Below are 21,834 nucleotides of genomic sequence, written 5' to 3'. Positions count from 1 at the left end.
TCTGTAAAGCACCTGCACGGAAGACATGCACCAGGCCTCACCGGAGGTCACATGCCATATTACGGTGAATTAACTGGAAGTCAGCTCTCCACATAGAGATCAAAAGGAAGTGCATCAAGTAATATATGAAAATTTCTCGAAGGACTAAAATCTAAGGGGATTCAATGACACGTAGAAAGTACGAAGTAAAGTTACTTTGGACGTGGATTCTCCCAGGATGACAACAGAGTAGGTGAAAATAAATCAAGGGTCAATCGAACGAAGTGAGCACACATTAGCGGTCTACAGAACTCTGTAAGACAGGGCAAGGTGGCCGTGTGTTTAGGGGCGTGCGGCTGTGAGCTTCCATCAGGGAGATAGTGGGTTCGAATCCCAGTGTCGGCAGCCCTGAATATCGTTTTCCGTGGTTTCCCATTTTCACAGCAGACAAATGCTAGGGCTTTACCTTAATTAAGTCCACGGCCGCTTCTTGCCAGCTCCTAGGCCTTTCCTCTCCCATCGTCACCATAATCGTCGGTGCGACGTAAAGCCATTAGCAAAAAATAAAAAATAAGAGGAACTCTGCAATGGAAGAGTAAGTTTCAATAATCACGTGTCGTCAACGGCATGCGGTCTTTAAACCCCGGCCACCCCACCCCCCCGTCCCAAGGAAAATGATCTTGGAAGGCTCCAGCGGCCTCAGAAATAACTGGGACAAGCTGAAGGAAGTCCTTCGGTTCAGAGGATCCCTGATTCGATTCCAGGCCGAATCGGGGATGTTAATCGCGTCCCAAAAATTCTTCCTGCTTGGGGACTGGCTGTTTGTGTTTGTCCCAACACTTTCCACTATATATTTAAACAAAATACTATACTACAAACCACAACAGAAACACGCAATATTGATTACATCCCTCCAAAAAGGTTTGAAGTCAGGAAGGGCATCTGGCTGTAACACAGGGCCAAATCAAAATGTGCGACGCTGTAGTTAAGGTAGCAGAAGAAGACGCGACATGAAGGAAACGGGAACGACTGCTTGTACGAACAACATGGAACAATGTGGAAGAGCACTCGCAGGGAAGAGATATGAACTCTGAGAATGAAGCTACGCATATCGGCTGGCGTCGTATGCAGTTTCAAGTGAGTCGAATCGAATAGGATTGATGAACTCTAAGATTAATGGATACTTTCGTAGGATTACAACGGTGAAGTCTCAGTTTGAATGATGTCAACGAACAAGGTGTAGATCTAGAAGAGGCATTGTGCTCATTCCATATAGAGATGTGTTCACAACATCTTCCAAAATGGATAGTGATAGAGACAATAGTCTTTAAAAAATAGAGTTTTAGAAAATATTTGTTAAACATCAGTAAACACCCTGCACGAAGTCTATGGGGAATTAGATTTCACGCATTTATCATAAATTTCGAACGGATTTCAAATTCACTCTCTCTATAAGTGTCTCTTTCAATTTAAACAGTTTATTTATGCTTGCCTCAAGTATGTATAGTAAGAAATGAACTTCAATGGATCTCACGGTATATCTGAAATTAAATTATAGCACAATAACGGAGAAACTGCTCATAAGTACGGTCTTTGCTTCTCTAAACGAGGTAAATATAAGCGGCTAGCAACAAAGATAATGAAGTATAACCGACCTCAAAATGAAAAGGTATTTCCAGGAATATAAACATGAAACGACTACTAAGTCGACTGTGAACTCTGTGATATCAACCTCATTATAACTTGATGACTACAATCAAAGAGAGCAGAAAGGAAGTCGTTCATTTGTGCTGCACGACTTTGAATTGGAGGGAAAACGGTCTCCGACAAAGCTGGTCGCATGGAGGGTAATTTTTAATATTCAAAGAATTATCAACTCAATTAATTTAGTTCTCAGGGTGAAGCGACTGAAAGATCATTAATCGAAGAAATCAGAATAATCCGTGATACTTCAAATTCGTTCTCGTTGCATTTTCGACAAGGGCAAAATGTGCACTTTAATTAAGTATCGATTTCCTGTTCTGTCGTCAATATATTACCGTAATGGATACTATCCTTACTTTAACGCCCTGCATGTAGGTGAGGTAGAATATATCCACGGCACTCCTTTCTTCTTTTTCTACCTGGCAAGTTGGCCTTGCGGTTAGAGGCGCGTGGCTGTGGGCTTGCATCCGGGAGATAGTGGGTTCGAATCCCACTGTCGGCAGCTCTGAAGATGGTTTTTCGTGGTTTCCCATTTTCACACCAGGCAAATGCTGGGGCTGTACCTTAATTAAGGCCACGACCGCTTCCTTTCAACTCCTACGCCTTTCCTATCCCATCGTCGCCATAAGACCTATATGTGCCAGTGGGACGTAAAGCCAATAGCAAAAATAATCTTATTATTCTTCTTCTTGGGGTGTATATCAGTTTCGAATGTTGGCAATTAGCACAGCAATACATCCTTTATCTAAAAGTGATCTGGAAAGTCCCTCCGAACACGTAATAAACCATTTTCGCAAGTTATTTAACCAAGAAATTCGTCTTCCTCCCATTTGAGGTCCTCGATTTCCTTCTACCTACCTCTGGAGATTTATTAAATGCCACTGTTAGATTCTTCAGTCTTCTGAAAGATATTTTGATGAATAAATTTTAAACTACCTAACAAACATGTGATAAGAGGTATCACAGATATTTTCATTTAAGAAATATTTAAGAAATTGTGTTACGAGAAACTTCTATTACGCTCTCTCACAAGACTCTAACAGACACTTGAAGTGCGCCTGCGCTGTGAGTGAGTTTCTACATTGGTTGTTCCCCCTCCTGTCCCTTCCCCTTACCTTCTCAAACGTAGTCCTGGTGGCTGGTTTCATCCAGCGTTAGGCTCTCACTAATTATTTGTCGCTCTCTTGAGCAACTACTGGGAGGTTCCTTTTTGAACCCAAGGCTTCTGGGCTGCGAACATCGGAGCGTAAGTCGTGAGTGAATGTTGTATGTGTGTATTGAGCGAAAGGTTAATGCTTGTGGCCGCGAATGGGTGTGTGTAAGTGGATTTGAGTTGTGCTTCTGTGTGTGCTGTGCTGCTTGGATGGGCCGGGTTCGTAGTCCAGGGGCCTATGGCCAGTTGAAGGCCGTTTCTTTTCTTTAATGTTAACTACTTGTCTCTATTATATTTTCTGTGGATAACTGATCTCCTGTTCTGTCTTATACGTAAGAGGCCAATAGAGGTTTATTGGTTTACCTTTAACGAGTGTTTCTGCTATAATGTTATACATAATGTTGTACATATGTTGTCTGTGAATAAAAGACAGATGGATTTACAGATGGAAAGCTCCCTCACCTCGGTCCACCTATCTTCCTCTCTGGGAATGTTCCTATTTTCCTAGGCCCTAATGTTAGCACCTTCTCAGGTGCTCAGGTGGTAGCGTCCTCGCGTGGTTTCCATCAGTAAATTCAGTCTTGTCTATTATTCTTTCGTATTTAAAGGTGCAATTATGACTGATACTAGTAAAGATGCACTAGGGTCAATGGGACCCGTTAATGAGGATAAGATACGCGACTGTTTTGGTCTCGAATTGCTACGAACCGAGGAGCTGGGATATGAGTTGTGTATTAGGGGCGTTTCTCCTGCTGGTACATTAGACGATAATATTAGACTTCTTCGTTTCTCGTTACGTAACCCTGTTAGTTTATCGAGCTGTCAACCTTCCATTCTTCTCGAGAGTGCGTTAGGTCGTATCGAGGTTTCCCTGTCGCAAATAGAGTCCACGCTGGACGAGTTTTGTCATGGTCAAAGTGATGTCACACGAAAGCAGATTCGTCGTATTAAAGCTCGCCTGCTTCATTACAGGAACCGTGTGTCTGATCTCCAGGCATTATTTGGTGATAGTATGGGCGATGATGTGAAAGCCTTATTAGTTTTGTGGTCCAATAAAATTGAGACTCTTCTGGGGAGGGGAGATAGCTTGTTTTCTGTCTCCGTTGAAAATAAGCCTGCTGGTGTTGCTGAACTTACTGAACAGGGACTTTCGCAACCACCGGCTGGTCACCCCATTTCATCCGGCAATGATTCATGTGAGACACAGAATATTTCTTCAGTCGTTAATTTTTGCAAAGCTACCACATCCGCTGCAATTACTTATTAAAGGGATGAAGTCTTATTCTATTGACTCTATCGAACAAGTTATTGAGTTCCTGCGCACTCCAATTGAATTTCTCGTGCATAGTGCGGTATATGGTGTCAAAGATGATCTGATATTTGAAATAATTTATCCGCATGCTTCTGGAAACTTAGCCAGTCGCATAGCTGTGGCTATGTCTGAACGTGATTCTCTTGGGGATTTCCATGCGAAACTGTTACGTGAATGTATTCCTACCAGAGCACTATCATCTCTAGTACAGCGACATTTCTTTCGAGTACAACGAAGTAATGAATCACTCTCAGAGTACGTTCGGGACATTAAAATGTTTTCGAGAGTTTTCCGCTTGAAATATTCGGAAGGTGAGATTGTGAGTTCTATTGTTGAAGGTCTGAAGCCCGAGTATAGGTCTTATTTGTCATTTTCATCAAGGCCTAATTCTTTCCTTGAGCTAGAAAACGCTTGTGTTGCGGCGGAAGGAGTGAAATATGCGGACTCACTCCGTAATATCGATAGACCGTCATCTAGTAGAGTTTCTGTCCCTGTTTCGCCTTCTGTAGACAAAACACGACGTTGTTTTCTGTGTAAATCGGCTGATCATCTACGAAATGCTTGCCCTCGGCGGCAGTTTTCTAAACCTAGCAGTAGTGACTCCGGTTCTCAGCCCGTAGAACGTAAGTGTTACGAGTGTGGGTCTAACACACATGTACGTCCTAATTGTCCTGTACTTCAACGAAATCGTACCCAATCATCTACAGGTGATCGCTCCAACAGAAGCTGACTAGGAATGCTATCATGTAACAGAGTAGCAGAAGGAGTGCCGGACGCACTCAACGGTCATTCGCCGATGTTCATTGCTGAAACTGAAGGTTGTTCTGATCTTTCAAGTTTGTTTGGGTCTCCTAGTAATTTGCGAGATTGGACTCGAGTAAAGGCCATTCATCGACCTCAACTGCCCTATTTGAATGTTAAACTAAACAAAGTACCCATGTCTGCCCTAGTTGATTCGGGGAGCGTAGTGTCCTTAATTGATAAGGAACTTTATGAACTGTTAAAGAGCTCCAATAAGTTTAATAAACTAGAACCTGTGTCTTCTACGTATGTGACGGCGAATGGCAGTAAGCTAGGTATTCTTGGCTGATTTAGGGTTTCTGTAAGAATAGCTTCCTTTTCTTGGAAATTCAGCTTCGTGGTTATGAACGAATTATCCTGTGCAGTCATTCTGGGAGCCGATTTCATTACACATTCTGGGCTCATTCTTAATTTGTCTGCAGGATCTATTCATTTTCAGTTTCAGCCCAAGGTATTGATCCCTGTGTTTCATCAATATCCTTTGAATGGAAATGTCAAGTCGAATGAGACTATGTTGTCGTCCGTTGATGTTGCCCTACCTGATGTGTCTCATCTGACGTCTGAGCAAGCAGGGTGTATTCAGAGTTTGTGTAAGGAATTTTACGATGTCCTTACGGATAAACTAGGGCTAACAAACGTCCTCGAGTACAAGATCGAACTTATCAATCACACCCCTGTTAAATCACCACCGTATCGTTTAGCACCGCCCAAAATGAAAGTCCTCAAGGAGAAAATCCAAGCTATGTTAGATCAAGGTATCATTCGGAGGTCTACGTCTGCCTACTCGTCACCGGTATTTTTGGTTAATAAACCACAAGGTGGGTTGCGTCCTGTAATTGACTATAGAGCACTGAATAGGAATATTGCTATTGAATCTGTCCCATTGCCTGATTTACAATCGTGGTTTGCTTGGTTCAGTAGGGCTACGGTCTTCACATCCTTAGATCTGAATCAGGCATATTTTCAAATTCCCCTGGCAGAGGAGTCTAAGCATTTAACAGCTTTTGATACAGACTGGAACCTTTTCGAATTCCAGAGAATCCCGTTCGGATTGGCCACGGGTGCTTCTGTTTTGTCTCGTTTGTTAGACACAGTTCTTTCTGACATCAAATTCAAGTTCGTTATAAATTATTTAGATGATCTGCTTGTTTTCAGTGAGGATTTTGATCAACATGTCCATCATCTGCGGGAAGTTTTTAGCCGTCTTCAGAAGGCAGGTTTAACTGTCAAACCTACCAAGGTCTCGTTCGCCAGACCACAGATTTCATTCTTGGGACATATTGTGTCATCTAGTGAAGTAATTATTGATCCTGATCGCACCAAATCGATCAGTGAGTTCCCTCCGCCTCGTAACGTGAAAGCCGTTGCCCGTTTCATTGGCATGTGTAATTTCTTTAGGAAGTTCGTGCCCAATTTTGCTCAGAGGGCTATTCCATTGAACTATTTTCGGAAGAAAGGAGTAAAGTTTGTTTGGGGATCGGAACAGCAAGTTGCTTTTGAGGATTTAAAATCTGCTATTGCTAACCCTCCTGTTTTAACTATCCCGGATTTCTCCAAGCGATTTATTGTTCAGACGGATGCTTCTGGGAGCGCTATTGCTGGAGTTCTTCTCCAAGACACTGAGCTAGGGCGCCGTCCGGTTGCTTATGCGTCCAGAACGTTAACCTCTGCGGAAGTAAAATTCTCTGTGTACGAGCTCGAAGTGCTCGCTGTCTTGTTCGCTTTGGAAAAATTCCGTTTTTACATTGAGCACTCTGAGTTCGACCTTGAGACGGACAATCAGGCTCTCTCTTGGGTTTAACGGAAGCCTCGTTCGACTGGTAGACTCGCTCACTGGGCCGTCCTTATTTCCGCTTTTAAGTTCTCTGTGAAGCATATTAAGGGCTCCGAGAATGTTGTTGCTGACGCATTGAGTCGTATGTTTTACCCTGGTACTGATGATCTGGTAGAAGAAGAAAAGGTTGAGATAGCTAATTCTGTTCTTCTAGAAATTCCCGAATTGTTTTAGGGATTGCATGAGCATCAAGGAAAAGATGAAACTCTCGCTGGCATTATCCGGAGAATTTCTGAGGGAGAAGAAGTCAAGCCATACGTCATCAAGGATGGTGTGCTGCTTTGTGTTTCTCGTCATGATCGTAAGTTGAAAGTGGTTCTTCCATCTGCCATGGTCCCTATGATTTTCAAATATTTCCACGTTTCCCCTTTAGGTGGTCATCTTGGGATCTTCAAAACTCGAGCAAAGATTAGAAATCATTTTATATTCAAGGGTATGGATGGAGATATTCGTAAGTACATTCGATCTTGTACTGTCTGTTCCTTAAGTAAGCCAGCTCAGAATACCCGATTAGGTTTCCTTGCCTCTGAACAAGCTAATCGCCCTATGGAGAAGCTGTTTGTTGACCATTTAGGACCTTTCCCGCGTTCCCGGTCTGGCCATAGATATGTGCTAGTTTGAGTTGATGCATTTTCCCGTTTCGTTTGGTTATTTCCCACGCGTGATGCCACAACCAAAAGTGCTGTCTTATGTTTGAAACAGATTTTTGGAACGTTTGGTCCTTGCCAGTATCTAGTGTCGGACAATGCTTCAGTGTTCACTTCTTATGCATTTAAGAAGTTCTGTTTTGGGTTAGGGATAGACCATATTACGACTTCTCCCCACTACCCAAATCCTTCATATGCGGAACGTTTTAACCGCAACTTGAGATCAGCCTTGATTGCCTATCACTCAAATGATCACTCTCGTTGGGACTCTAATTTGGAATGGTTGTCTTTGGCTTTCAACTCGGCTAAGCATGAATCGCATGGGCAAACTCCTATCAAACTCATGTTTGCGTTCTCTCCTAATTCTCCATTAGCCAATCTCTGGTCGATTAATGACCTTTTGCCGGAGGTTATTGAACCCTCCTCCATCCGTGAGACTTGGACTAGAGCCCGTCGTAATCTCCTTGCTTCTCACGCTCGTGTGGAACGTTATTATAATAAGGGTCGCAAAACTGGTAATTTCAAGGTTGGAGATTCTGTCTTCATTAGGAATTATCCTGTGAGTTCTAAGGCCAATCGTCAGGCTGCTAAGCTAGCTCCACGATATCGAGGTCCGTGGGAAATTGTGAAGTATTTGACGCCCGTCACTCTTTTGGTTCGGGATAATTCAAACGGGAAATTGACCCGTGTACATCTTTCTCAGGTAAAGGCCACTTAATGCTTTATTAAGAGAATGTCTTGGTAACTGCTGTTTTCGCCAAGTTCCGGTAATATACTATTGGTCTCTTGGTAATGTCTAAAGTTATGAGGCGTTCTGCCTTTAAATATTGTAACTTATTCAGAAGCTGATGACCGAGATAGTAAATGTTTGGACCGCTGACATACAGGTCAATAATGGGATATGTATTATTTTATTTCCATAAATTTATGCCTGAAGCTATGATTTGTCAGGTCACATTTTGTATATTGTAAAGTATTTCCAGATTACTTACTTTTGTAAGTTCTGTATATATATATATATTTCTTAGTTTGACATGTCAATTCTTTGTTTTGAGGCCTCATATTAGATTAAGTATGTCTGTGTGTGTAATGTGCTGTCGTTCATTAGATTACTACGTTTGAGAAGTATTCCTTGTTCCCCAATCCTTTTACCTCATTTTGGTGCCGCCTTTCTGCTGTGTTTGATTTATGTCGCAGGAATTTCCCTGGGAGCCAGTGTGGTGTTAACAAGACTTTGGAGTATCCTGAAAGCCGATCCTAATGAGTCGAGATGGCCAGTCGATCCACTAGGAGAAGTTTGCAGCCTCCCGCTTTGGTGCTTGGTGCTGTGCTACGTGATGTGGGGACAGCATTATTCTATTCCTATAACCCGCTGCCTCATCGAGGATATGCTGTGTGGTGTCCTGAGAGACTGCTTGTCACCACTGCGATCTAGTCAGCTGTCCAGCTATTGGAGACGTTTGTCTCCTCTGTGCAGAGTGTCCTGCCCGCTCTGTTTACCTGCTATGAACTCGTACCCACAGTCGGCACACCTGGAGTGTGTGTGTCGCGTGCTGGACAAAAACCGGTTGGGTAGCTGACCTCGTCAGCTCCCTCCCAGAAGTCTCGCTACGTGTATATCGACAGCTACTGTGTGAAGTGGTTTTTTTTTTTTTGCTATTCACTGCTACGCCTGTGTGTGTATTGCATCCCCAATGGACTAATAAAAACATCTGAAGTGTGTTGTGTGGGCTTGGCCCAGTTTCAGGCGGAGAGGATATCACAGATATTTTCATTTAAGAAATATTTAAGAAATTGTGTTACGAGAAACTTCTATTACGCTCTCTCACAAGACTCTAACAGACACTTGAAGTGCGCCTGCGCTGTGAGTGAGTTTCTACATTGGTTGTTCCCCCTCCTGTCCCTTCCCCTTACCTTCTCAAACGTAGTCCTGGTGGCTGGTTTCATCCAGCGTTAGGCTCTCACTAATTATTTGTCGCTCTCTTGAGCAACTACTGGGAGGTTCCTTTTTGAACCCAAGGCTTCTGGGCTGCGAACATCGGAGCGTAAGTCGTGAGTGAATGTTGTATGTGTGTATTGAGCGAAAGGTTAATGCTTGTGGCCGCGAATGGGTGTGTGTAAGTGGATTTGAGTTGTGCTTCTGTGTGTGCTGTGCTGCTTGGATGGGCCGGGTTCGTAGTCCAGGGGCCTATGGCCAGTTGAAGGCCGTTTCTTTTCTTTAATGTTAACTACTTGTCTCTATTATATTTTCTGTGGATAACTGATCTCCTGTTCTGTCTTATACGTAAGAGGCCAATAGAGGTTTATTGGTTTACCTTTAACGAGTGTTTCTGCTATAATGTTATACATAATGTTGTACATATGTTGTCTGTGAATAAAAGACAGATGGATTTACAGATGGAAAGCTCCCTCACCTCGGTCCACCTAGCTTACTCTCTGGGAATGTTCCTATTTTCCTAGGCCCTAATGTTAGCACCTTCTCAGAGGATTATACCTGAAGAAGAAACAACTTCATCTTAATAGAATGGCAGGGTTCGTTCTTGAAAATACATCATCAGATTCTGTCAAATCACACTCGGAGTTATTTACAAAGTGCACAAAACTCAGTGTGCAGTGACAGGGATCGAGAGCTTTGGAAAATGAAGCAGCAATCCGAAAAGAATTAAGGCAACGCTGCAGTTCGTCCCCTTCTTTTTCAGTCCTGCACAGAACGGACAGTAAAGGCAATCAAGGAGAAATTTGAAAAGCGAATCACAATCCAAAGAGAGGAAATCAAAACCCTGAAATTTTCTGATGATATTGTTATTTTACCTGGAACTGCAGAAGATCTGGAGAAACTGATGAATTATATGGACGGAGCCTTGAGTAAGGAGTACAAGATGAAAGAGAATAAATCCAGAACAAAAGTAATTGAGAGTAGTCGAAAGACGTCAGGTGATGCAGGTACAGAGATGTGAAAATTATTAGACTTTAAAGAGAAGATTAAAAAAATTGCCTTAGTTTTAGTTTTTGCCTTCACTTATCCTTCTAATTTGTACCGTGGAACACCGTGCCTTTTAGTCAAATATTAATACAAATATTAAAATTGTTAAAATACTGTATTATTTATAATTTTTCAAATATTACGTTGTGACTATATCTCTTTTTTGGTGTGTTGCCAACACCACTCTCCGAGAGTTTGGATAGTAATAGTAGAAATGACTGTGAATCATATCAGCACTCTAGTGAATCAAAATATCACACTATCACACAACCACTTTACGTGATACATTTTATCTAATTACACTCAACGAGGAAATAAAAATCCACAACACTGAACTTTAATATTGATGCCGGAATCTAAATTAGCTATGAAATTATCATTGATGTAATTTAAATAAAATGTAACTTGTGTTCCATAATTTACTTTACCGAGCTCGATAGCTGCAGTCGCTTAAGTGCGGCCAGTATCCAGTATTCGGGAGATAGTAGGTTCGAACCCCACTGTCGGCAGTCCTGAAGATGGTTTTCCGTGGTTTCCCATTTTCACACCAGGCAAATGCTGGGGCTGTACCTTAATTAAGGCCACGGCCGCTTCCTTCCCACTCCTAGACCTTTCCTGTACCATCGTCGCCATAAGACCTATCTGTGTTGGTGCGAGGTAAAGCAACTAGCAAAAAAAAAAATTACTTTAAACAGACAAAAATTAACCGGTAATAGACTCACACTATAACACAATAAATTTACATTCATTTTTATAGGCAGGCATTAATAACGGATCGAATGTTTCTACGATCGGTTTTATTCTATTTTAATGCACAGCAAAGAGTTAATATAAGAAAGAACTTACAAAAAATTGTAATCCCTGAAAGATGACATATATTATACGTAATAACTGGAAAACCCATTTTTTGAAACCCAGTGTTATTTTACATTCAATATAATGCTCTTGTATCCACTTTGATAAGAAATATTCGTGTAGCAATCGTCAATGGACGCAGGTAGATAATGAAATAAATGAGAAACAAAACCAAATAGAAATTCATTGGGGTTTGAACAAGGGCACGAATGTGTGAGGCCGCTGGGATAGTCGCAGCCACAATTGAATTTGTTTTGCTCTAAAACGCACGTAAGGCACGTGGAGAAATTACACCGTCATTTTCTTGGAAAAACGGTAGAGTATCAACGGATAATACGAAACATGTCTTAGAGCCCTCTTTTACTCAGCGAAGTTTCCCGGAAATCAGGTTTTTACACTTGCAGGTTCCCCTCGTTAGTCACATCATAGGTAGATCATTTTTGGTATACATTTGCCAAGACTAACCAGTCTTTGACATAACTTTTGGCACAGAGAATCTTTAGTTCAGATAATCTTTGATATAAGACAATCTCTCGTATTAACCTAGCCCAAAAATACAAGAATATAAAGTAGAGGAGATAGAACTCCTAAATGACTTCACATTTACCACACATAATATAGACGAATAAAGGCAACAATACTTTAAATTACGTTGAACAAAACCATTCGTGTAGTAATCATCAATGGACAAAAGTAAATAAATACAAACCATTCATCGGGATATGAACACGGGGCGCAAAAGTGTGAAACCGCTCGAAAACCAGAGAGACGTCCAAGGCTTACTATTGCATGAATTTGTTTCTTGATGGCTTACGTTTGTTTTAAAGGAAATAACTTTTTCCCATTTTCAACTCCCTTTTATAAGGTATAAGTCAATAAGATACAAGTAGGCTATGATTAAATTATGTACGTCTTTCTACTTAGTAGCCCATGTGTATCAGTGTGATACGCACTATTCGTGTGCGTCATTTTGATACACAAAGGAAAATAATATAAATAAAATATTTGCTTATTTTTTGTTTCTTCTAACCCTATCATTAAAATTCTCGCAATGTTTTATCTTACTAGGGTTACATTATGTTAGAACAGGGTAGCTGAGATTAGACGAACTCCATAACGAATCATGAAAAAAAAAACATTAGGAAACAGCGTTAGTCGTAAATAAGTACAATACCCAGTATATTCCTCAATTCATTTTTTTGTAGGAAAAACTGCTTTATACTACGATTTTACACATCTATTTTTCTTGAAGAAACAGCACACATGTACTTGAATTTCATTTAACATCATATAAATATTGAATGATTTATATTAATGTAGTAGTGTCCTAATGTACCATTAATGGTTGTCAATTGATTGATATTATATATTGTAATATAACGGTTCTTTAAATATAGGCTAAACAAATTAAAGTTTTATATTATTATTTCTTACCTCATATTTTTCTTACTTTCTTAATCAATATACCCTCCAGGGTTGGCTTTTCCTTCAGACTCAGCGAGGGATACAATTTCTACCGCCTCAAGGGCCGTGTCCGGGAGAGTGAGACATTGGGTAGGTGGATAAAACTGGGAAGGAGAACCAGCACCTCGCTCAGGTGGCCTCATCTGCTATGCTGAACAGGGGCCTTGTGTGGGGATGGGAAGACCGAACGGGATAGACTAGGAAGGAGGAAGGAAGCGGCCGTAGCCTTTGCATTTGCCTGGAGGAGATGTCGTAATTAAGTTAGACTTTGATGATGGCTGATGAAGAGAATATTTATTGCTCTCGAAACATGTTCGATAAATAAATATTTTCATTAACATAAAGTGTATTGACAAGGCTGATTTAATCGGAATACTATTTTAAAAATATTTCACCAAGTTTATGATACATACAGGACTGATTTTCTGGATGTTTCCGAGAATGAACTTCATACCTCAACAGTCTCCGTAAACTACCTCTTTAGGGTTTGCTTTTCGTTGTGTCTCCAAGTTTCCACTTCGTGTCACCAACAGTGGACATGAACAACTTGAGAGTGGGCGAAGTGTTGCTAAAAACAAAATTACTGATTTAGCAAGACACAACACACAATGAACAGTTTATGGATGAACTCGAGAAAGGTGATAGATAGCATTTCGGTTTTGGAGGACGATATCATTATCGAGCAAAATTCGTTAAGGAACATTTTAAATGATTATTGTGAAAATTAATATTTTACACTACATTAATTTAAAACATTGATTGATGTACTACGAATTATAAAGACGTTATATGAGGGATGGGATTAGGGGTTGGTTAATGTTCCTTCTACATGCAAAATAGCATGATTATCAGCCCATACGTATGCCACTCGAGGTACATATAACTGCGAATAACCAACGTAGGACATTTCCCCAGACACTATTCCCTGATATATTAACTCTGTTTTTACCGCTTGGTGAGTACTTAATGTTATACTCTGTGTTAGTAGCGTGACATCGCATATCGCTTAGCTCAAATGACTAAACCTTGAAGCATACATTTTATATTATCTTCTTTATAAAGTAGGTATCCACTAGGATGATCTATATTTTTTCAATTAAGTTAGAATATTTTCTTTTATACATAAAGAATGCTGATGAAATAAAAAATCGTTCATGTACATTCCTTGCTTTTTAACTTTCTTGTATGGAACACATTATCTTTTATCTTTGACTAATAAGGGTTATATGGACCGCACTTAAAAGACTATAAACTTATCTATATTAGCTTTTTCATGGTTAATCCTTTAGATTATAGTATTATTTCAAGTACTCAGTAATATTGTTCGTATTAAAATTATTCAATCAAACATAATGGATTCGTAGTTTAATTTCTATTTTTAGTATACTAGTAAATTAATTTGAACCATCGCGTGGTTAAATGTCAACAAAACGCTCCAGAGCTTATTTTCAAATTATAGGTTATGTGTTATTACATTTATTTTAGTAGTATATATTGTATTTATCATTGCACGGACAGATAGGCGTATGTGCTTCATGACTTGTAAAATAATGAACGTCAGAGCTTAATTGATGGCAAAAGTTCAGCCGAGCACTTTAAATTACTGCAATAAATTGAAATATACAAGCGAGATTGTAGTTTTATATAATAGTTGATCCTGTTACGCAGTTATCGGACCAGTGGTACTGATTATGGGGGTGAAGGGGGCAGTATCCACCCTCCGCCCACTTTGTGGAATGTACACTATATTTTTATTCCATTTTAGCCACCAGAAACTAGAAATTATTGAGAAAGCAAGTTGTACAAACCCGGTTGTCTTATAAGCTAATGCCGTACTTCAATTTCTTAATTTATTAACAAAATTATTAGCGGAAATACGCACAAAATATCGTTCGTCGCGATTAACCAATTCGTACACCACTATAAGTAGTGGGGACTCGCGCAGCAGCGTGTGACATGTGCTCTGATGATGGGTAACAGGAGTATATTTCCAGTGTTTCCTGGAAGGGATGAGTGAGTTTGGCCGCAGAGTATCCGGCTGACTGAGTGTATGTGACGGCCCCTCCTTCTGTTGCGATTTTGCTCTGGTATCTGCAGAGCTTTCCTGCAAGTCTAAACTAGAACGTACCTTTTCATCGCGCACTACGAAGATACCAAAACTTAAATACCATATATATATATATATATATGAATGCAGGCTCGGTGGTTGTCAGTGTAGGAGTGTTTGAATTGAGAGTTGTTACTTGGAAGAGTGCTGAGCAGTAGTGGATGAAGTACTCTGTTGAAGTATTTGACTGCTGAGTTTTAACTTTTGAGTAGTAGTTGTGTAGGTGCTGTCTTATTGTCTGTTCGAATGGTGTGTGTTGAGTAGTTCAGTGTGTGGAGCAGTGACCTGAGCTGGTTGAGCGAGTTACCGGCCGTGTCTGAAGTCGAGCCAAGTGTATGGCAGCCGTGAGTTGTGGTAGTCAACAGATGTGTGTGCACCTGCTGAGTGAAGAGACCGGTGCGGCCGAAGCCAAGTGGAAGGTGAGACCTGTCAATCAAGATTAGGGAAGGATTGCCCGTTCCATGTAAATGACAGAAAACCCCGTAACTGCTGTGAGTATAAGATACCAGAAATTAATAAAGTGCTGTGTTTTTTCATTCATGACTGATTGGGTCATCCTAGATTGAATTAAGTCAATAAACCAATCAGTGCTTTATTCATAAAAAAGTCTTGATCATACCCGCATGAATTTCAGTTTAACATGGAATCTGATTCACAGAGACGAGTTTTTCTGTTTCAAAAATTCCGCGTGAAATGGCCGGGATTCAAAACACGGCCGCTTTCTTGAGAGAGAATTGACGATAGTAATTGTCTATTATGCACTCTCCAACAATTTACCTAAGTTCAAACCATTATTGCGCAGTCCATTTGTTGAAGGGAGGAGGCAGGTACCATCTTATTTCCATCTCATTTTAAAATCGCCATTAACAGAGAAAGTACGTATAACTCCTCTTCTCGTCTGGTAAGTTTCCGTACCAGAATCCACTCACCTGTATTCAAAGACGCTTGTGCAGTCACGGGGGAAAGGAGAATTTAAGAGAGTCTTCTTCTCTTCTCCCTTCTCCTCCAACAAATGGAAAGCGAATCATAGTCGCTGAACAAATATAAATACTGGAGAGGAATTGAAAAGGAGGCAATATTAAATAATTGCCGAGACATATCTCTACAATAACTCGTGAGGCTAGAAAAGGAGCCCTACGTTAAAGCAAGCAGGCTTCGTTATTTTATCTGCTTACTCTGTTCACCGATGTGTGTACACTGTGCTTCAGGTGCATTCCCCTCGATAAGTTGGGTTGCCTGAGCTAAAAACGCGCTTTGGAGAAGTCGATTTTCAGTCGAAAATCCCTTTATGTCTGCTGCCTCTCTTGACCTGCTCTTACTACAGATGAACGTTGCAAGTTCATATTAAAAGAAAACGAGTCTTTCTACGACTCATTAGAACGGGTTACAGGATTCTTCATGAGAGAAGTGTCATTTTTTTAAACGATAGACAGGAATAATTTAATCGTTATTAGTTTGAGTTACGTTTATTGAAAGAACGAAATATGAACAGGAATATTTTTTCAAATTTATTGCATCACCAACAAATGCACAACAAGCACCTCATTTTTATACATAGTCTCCCGAATTTAAAACGCATTTTTCGCCACCGAATTGCCAACTATTTTATGCCAGCCGCGAAAAAAGTAGAAGATAATGTGTGCAGCCGTTGCGCACGCACTCCTTTACTGCTGTATCATCATGAAATCGATTTCCTCTCAGTTTAAATTTCAGTGGTCCAAGCAAGTGGTAGTCACAAGGTGACAAGTCTGGACTGTAAGGAGGGTGTTCCAGAGGTGTCCAATGCGTCCCTCCAGTTTTCCCGTGTTAGAACAGCAGCGTGTGGCCTTGTAGTGCAGAAGAAGAACATGTCGGATGGGTTGTCGGCAAAATTTGTTGTGATATGCAACTTTTTTCTTGACCAAAAGATGGCAGTAATAGGCTGTATTCACTGCCATTTTTTCACGCAAGAAATCCACAAATAAATTCCCCGCATGGCCCCAAAAATCAGTTGCAAGTAACTTTCCAGCAGACAGAAGTGTTTTGGCCTTGGCTGGGTCAGCTGTACGTTGTTCCCGCCACTCCATGCTTGCTTGATTTGACTCCGGGGTGTAATGATGAACCCAAGTTTCATCAAAAGTCACAATGCGCCCCAAACGTCATATCCTTCCTCCTTGTAGCGATTCAGATACCTCCGACAAACATCCTGGTGGAATTTATTTAGTTCCTGGGTGAGGAGACGAGGAACCCACAAGGCAGACGATTTCTGAAGGTGAAGTTTGTAACTGATGATGGCTTCTTCTACTTCTCTTAGCATTTATCCCGCTTAATTGCTGGGTCTTCTATTCTGCACTTCCTGTTCCACTTGAAGCGGTCTTGTGCATCTTTAGAATACACTTTCGCCACACGCATGTCCTCCTGCAGAGTGTCGAACCTGCGCTTTCATTGTCGCCCTCAAGGTCTGAGGCCCTCAGAAGTTAAGTTTAATGCCCTTCTCAGAACTGAAGAACCAAACATCGTCATTTCTGGTGTGGTCCAGTCTAGTGAGTCCCATTAGTCTGCAAAGCATGTCGTTGTCATTCGGGTCCTTGTGACTGCCCTTCACACGGTTGCATACAGAGCCACTGGCCTAATGATGGTTCTATAGATTTTTGATTTCAGATACATTGACACCCTCCGATCAAAGAGGACTCCTATTACTTGGGGGTTTTTTCATCCAGGCAGCGTTGATTCTGCTTCAAACATCTGAGAGTGTGTCACCATACGATTGGACAAGTGAACTCAGATATCTAAAGTGAGATATTTTGAGAAACTGAAAGCCGTTGATGTTAATTGACCCCTCAATTTGTACCCCGCACTCTAGCTACTCAGTCTTCCCGGCGTTAAGTCGCAGGCCGTATCTGTACAAACAGTTCTTCCAACGTTGGACTAGTTGCAAATCTTTACGGGATTCACAGGCGAATTTAACATAATCAGCATAGAGTATAGTCCATGGGTGTGGTGTTAACATTTCTGCGCCGTGTAATGATGGTGTCGAGTCCTAAGGACGTGTAATAATAATAATAATAATAATAATAATAATAATAATAATAATAATAATAATAATAATAATAATAATAATAATAATAATAATAATAATAATAATAATAATAATAATAATAATAATAATAATAAAGTTTTATTTTTATCTGAGTTACACCAAACAGTATGAAGTTCAGGCCGCAGTTTCGGAAATACTGAATGACAGATTCCCGAAACGGGGAACTAAAAAGTTGTTTAGGGACATCATCTGTGCACATTTATTTTGAATGTGTATGTTGTAATTATGTCTGTTGTAAATATTTTTAAATATCTGTATAGTTTCATAATCAATAGTGACTCCCCGCTTAGTCCGATTGAGCCCATTATGTTACCGGCACAAGCAGAGCCTTCCTAAATGGATGTAACAATAATAATAATAATAATAATAATAATAATAATAATAATAATAATAATAATAATAATAATAATAATAATAATAATAATCCGAATGAATTCAATACGGTTAACCAACCGCATTTTCACTTTCCTTCATGAGAAAAAGGCAAAGGGGGCATGGTTCAGTGAGGTAGAGAAAGATCTGCAGGAGATTGGGATCTTATTTGAAGATATCCAGGAGCGTGTCCCACTTAAGAAAAAAACTCCAAGAACATCAGAGTTTCCTACCAAAGCCGAAGATGAAAACTGGAAAGGCATGGACGAAAGAGCGAAAGGAGCAACACCGTATACGAATGAAGGAATACTTGACCAAGGGAAACAGTTTGAAATGACGTGGTCCTTAGTTGGCCGAAACGATATAATAATAATAATAATAATAATAGTAATAATAATAATAATAATAATAATAATAATGTGGTAAGCAGTCTGGCCTAAGCTGACGACTTGGTCTTAATGGCAGATAGTCCTGAAAGCCTGCAGTCATATACTATATCTTGACACATGAAAATAGGTGCAATGAGTATGGTATGAAAATTAGCCTTTCGGAAACTAAATTCATGTCAGTAGGTAAGAAATCCAAGAGCAATGAATGTCAGATTGGTGAAAAAAAGCAGGAACAGGTAGATAATTTCAATTACTTAGGATGCGTTTTCTCCTAGGATGGTAGTATAGTAAGTGTGATTGATTCAAAGTGCAGGAAACGTAATGCAGTGAGCTCTCAGTTGCGATCAATAGTATTCTGTAAGAAGGAGGTCGGCTCCCGGACGAAACTACGTTATCAGTCCAACTTTCCTTTTTGTGGGAGTGAAAGGTAGGTGGGTTCAGTACATCTTATTCATAAGCTACAATTAACAAGCATGAAAGTATCGAGAATGATTGCTGCTAAAAACAGGTGGGAACAATGGCAGGAGGTACTGGGAATGAGTATATAAAGGCTAAGTTAGAAATCAACTCGATAGATGAAGCTGTACCCATAAAACGGCTTCGATAGTGGGGTCATGTGTTGTGAATGGAGGAGGATAGGTTACCTAGGAGAATAATGGACTCTGTTGTAGAGGGTAAGAGAAGTAGAGGGATACCAAGGTGACGATGGTAAGCCTCAGTTTCTAACGATTTAAAGAAAACAGTTATAGATCTAAACGTGGTCACAGATCTAGTTACAAATAGAGGATTGTGGCGACGTTTAGTAAATTCACAGGAGCGTGCAGACTGAACGCTGAAAGGCATAACGGTCTATAATGATGATGTCTAATAATAATAATAATAATAATAATAATAGTATGAGAGCTATAATCCACCTGATAGACGGCCCTATTAGGGAATCGACATGATAGGCTCCTTTTATCTGTTGTTTGGGGGTAAGCGAGGCTTGAGTAAAAACGCAAAATAAAAATTGTCAACCATCATGCTGTTATGGTTAGGGGCGCACAGTGTGAGCTTGCATCCGGGAGATAGTGGGTTGGAACCCCACTGTCGCAGTCCGGAAGATCGTTTTCCGTGGTTTCCATTTTCACACCACGCAAATAATGGGGCTTCCACGCCGCTTCCTTCCCACTGTAAGGCGTTTCCTGTCCCATCGTGGCCCTGAGACCTACCTGTGCCGGTGCGACGTAAAGCAAATTGTTACAATCGCCTACGAATTTTTTATCACATAGTCCGGTATGGTCTCGATGATCGTTCCCGGAAATTTTTATTCTTTGGAAGTGCAGTGTCTCCCTAGCGCCAATCATAAGCCCAACGACTTCCTATATTTTTTAGCCTCAAGCGTCCTTCCGAGATCCTCAGTGCATGCTGTATATATGGTACTTGTTTTCTTCACACATTAATGGAAGCTGCTGTTCATTTTCCTCGAATTGTATAATGGGATCAAACACCATACCGGTACCCATTACCTGATCAATTTCAACAATATGAGCTCGTATTATGGCTCCACTTGCATGGTGAATAATAATAATAATAATAATAATAATAATATGAGAGAGATAATCAAACTGTTAGCCGACTCTATTAGGGAATCGAAATGATGAGCTATCCAATCAATTATTCACCGGGCGAGTTGGCCGTGCGCGTAGAGGCGCGCGGCTGTGAGCTTGCATCCGGGAGATAGTAGGTTCGAATCCCACTATCGGCAGCCCTGAAGATGGTTTTCCGTGGTTTCCCGTTTTCACACCAGGCAAATGCTGGGGCTGTACCTTAATTAAGGCCACGGCCGCTTCCTTGCAACTCCTAGGCCTTTCCTATCCCATCGCCGCCATAAGACCTATCTGTGTCGGTGCGACGTAAAGCCCCTAGCAAAAAAAAAAAAAAACAATTATTCACTTCTTCATAAACATTAAAGTATTGTTGTTCACGGAGGCCTACAGCAAACAATCTGTGAACCGTATTGTGCCGATTGATTGTCATAAGCTCTCCCTTACGACACAACCTTTATACATGAGGTAAACTTTCGAATTTGCCGCATTCTTTGTAACTGGATGTTGAGGGAGAGATCGAACAGGGATGATATTACAGTAGTAATAATATTAATTAGCATTATTATTACAGTTGCTATTAATCGTTACTTATTATTAAATACAAAAGTAACACTCATGATCAATGAGAGAATACATTAAACGCCTTATGATAGCGCTGAATTTATTTGGGGAACGTGCCATCTGCTGGATGCCTCGCTCCACAGAATCCAATTTCGCTGTTACCGGCCAGCTGATGGGCAGGAAGTGACGATTGGATTGGAATATAAATTGATTAAAATTTATCTGCAGTTAGAGTGATTGATTCTCACAAGCTTGATTGATATTGCTAAGCTGATGCTATCGTTCTGGTACGCGTTCATTTCATTCGACAGCCTGCGACACTTCAATGAGTGCACGTTAAAGATTCTTTTATGCCAAGCCATTACGTATTAAGTTGAAACTTCTATTATTGCCATTTTTAGAAAAGTGATAAATAACAGCGAACCAGCTGGGATAACTACGCAGTAATAGTTGTGAGAGTGTGAGCTTGCATTAACGAGATTGTGTATTCGACCTCCAGCGTCACACTTGTGGGGTGGCCAGGGGAACACTTTCATACGGATAAGTCCTTCTTTTTAGACCATTGTCCGAGGTCCGGGAGAATTATTAAAAAAACCGAAATATTCTCCTTTTTTGTGAATCTGCTTATTCTACATCGTTTTTACAAGTATCCATCATCATGTGATGGAACATCGATATCGTACCGATGTACAGAAATGTGGCTATGTATATAGAGTACATTGGATTATTCTATGCCTGCTGTATTGTGATCAGTAGGGAAATGATTTTAAGGACATCGGGTACTATTGTATGATGAAATTTTTTTAAAATTTTTCTCCCATAAAATTCTCCAATGTTTTCTGAATCCAAATATATATAGTTGGGTGGGGTTTCGAAGCTTGTAATTCTTCTCAACGCCAATTTAAAAATGGTGTACCATGTGCCTGTCCCATGACAAATGTCTCCACAGATAATCAGGTAGTTCATGAACTCTGTCCGAAGGGTAGTGACTCGTGGTGTGGTCAC

Source organism: Anabrus simplex, chromosome 5, assembly GCF_040414725.1.
Source record: "Anabrus simplex isolate iqAnaSimp1 chromosome 5, ASM4041472v1, whole genome shotgun sequence".
Taxonomy (NCBI): Eukaryota; Metazoa; Arthropoda; class Insecta; order Orthoptera; family Tettigoniidae; genus Anabrus; species Anabrus simplex.
Note: the sequence above shows the minus strand (reverse complement) of the source record.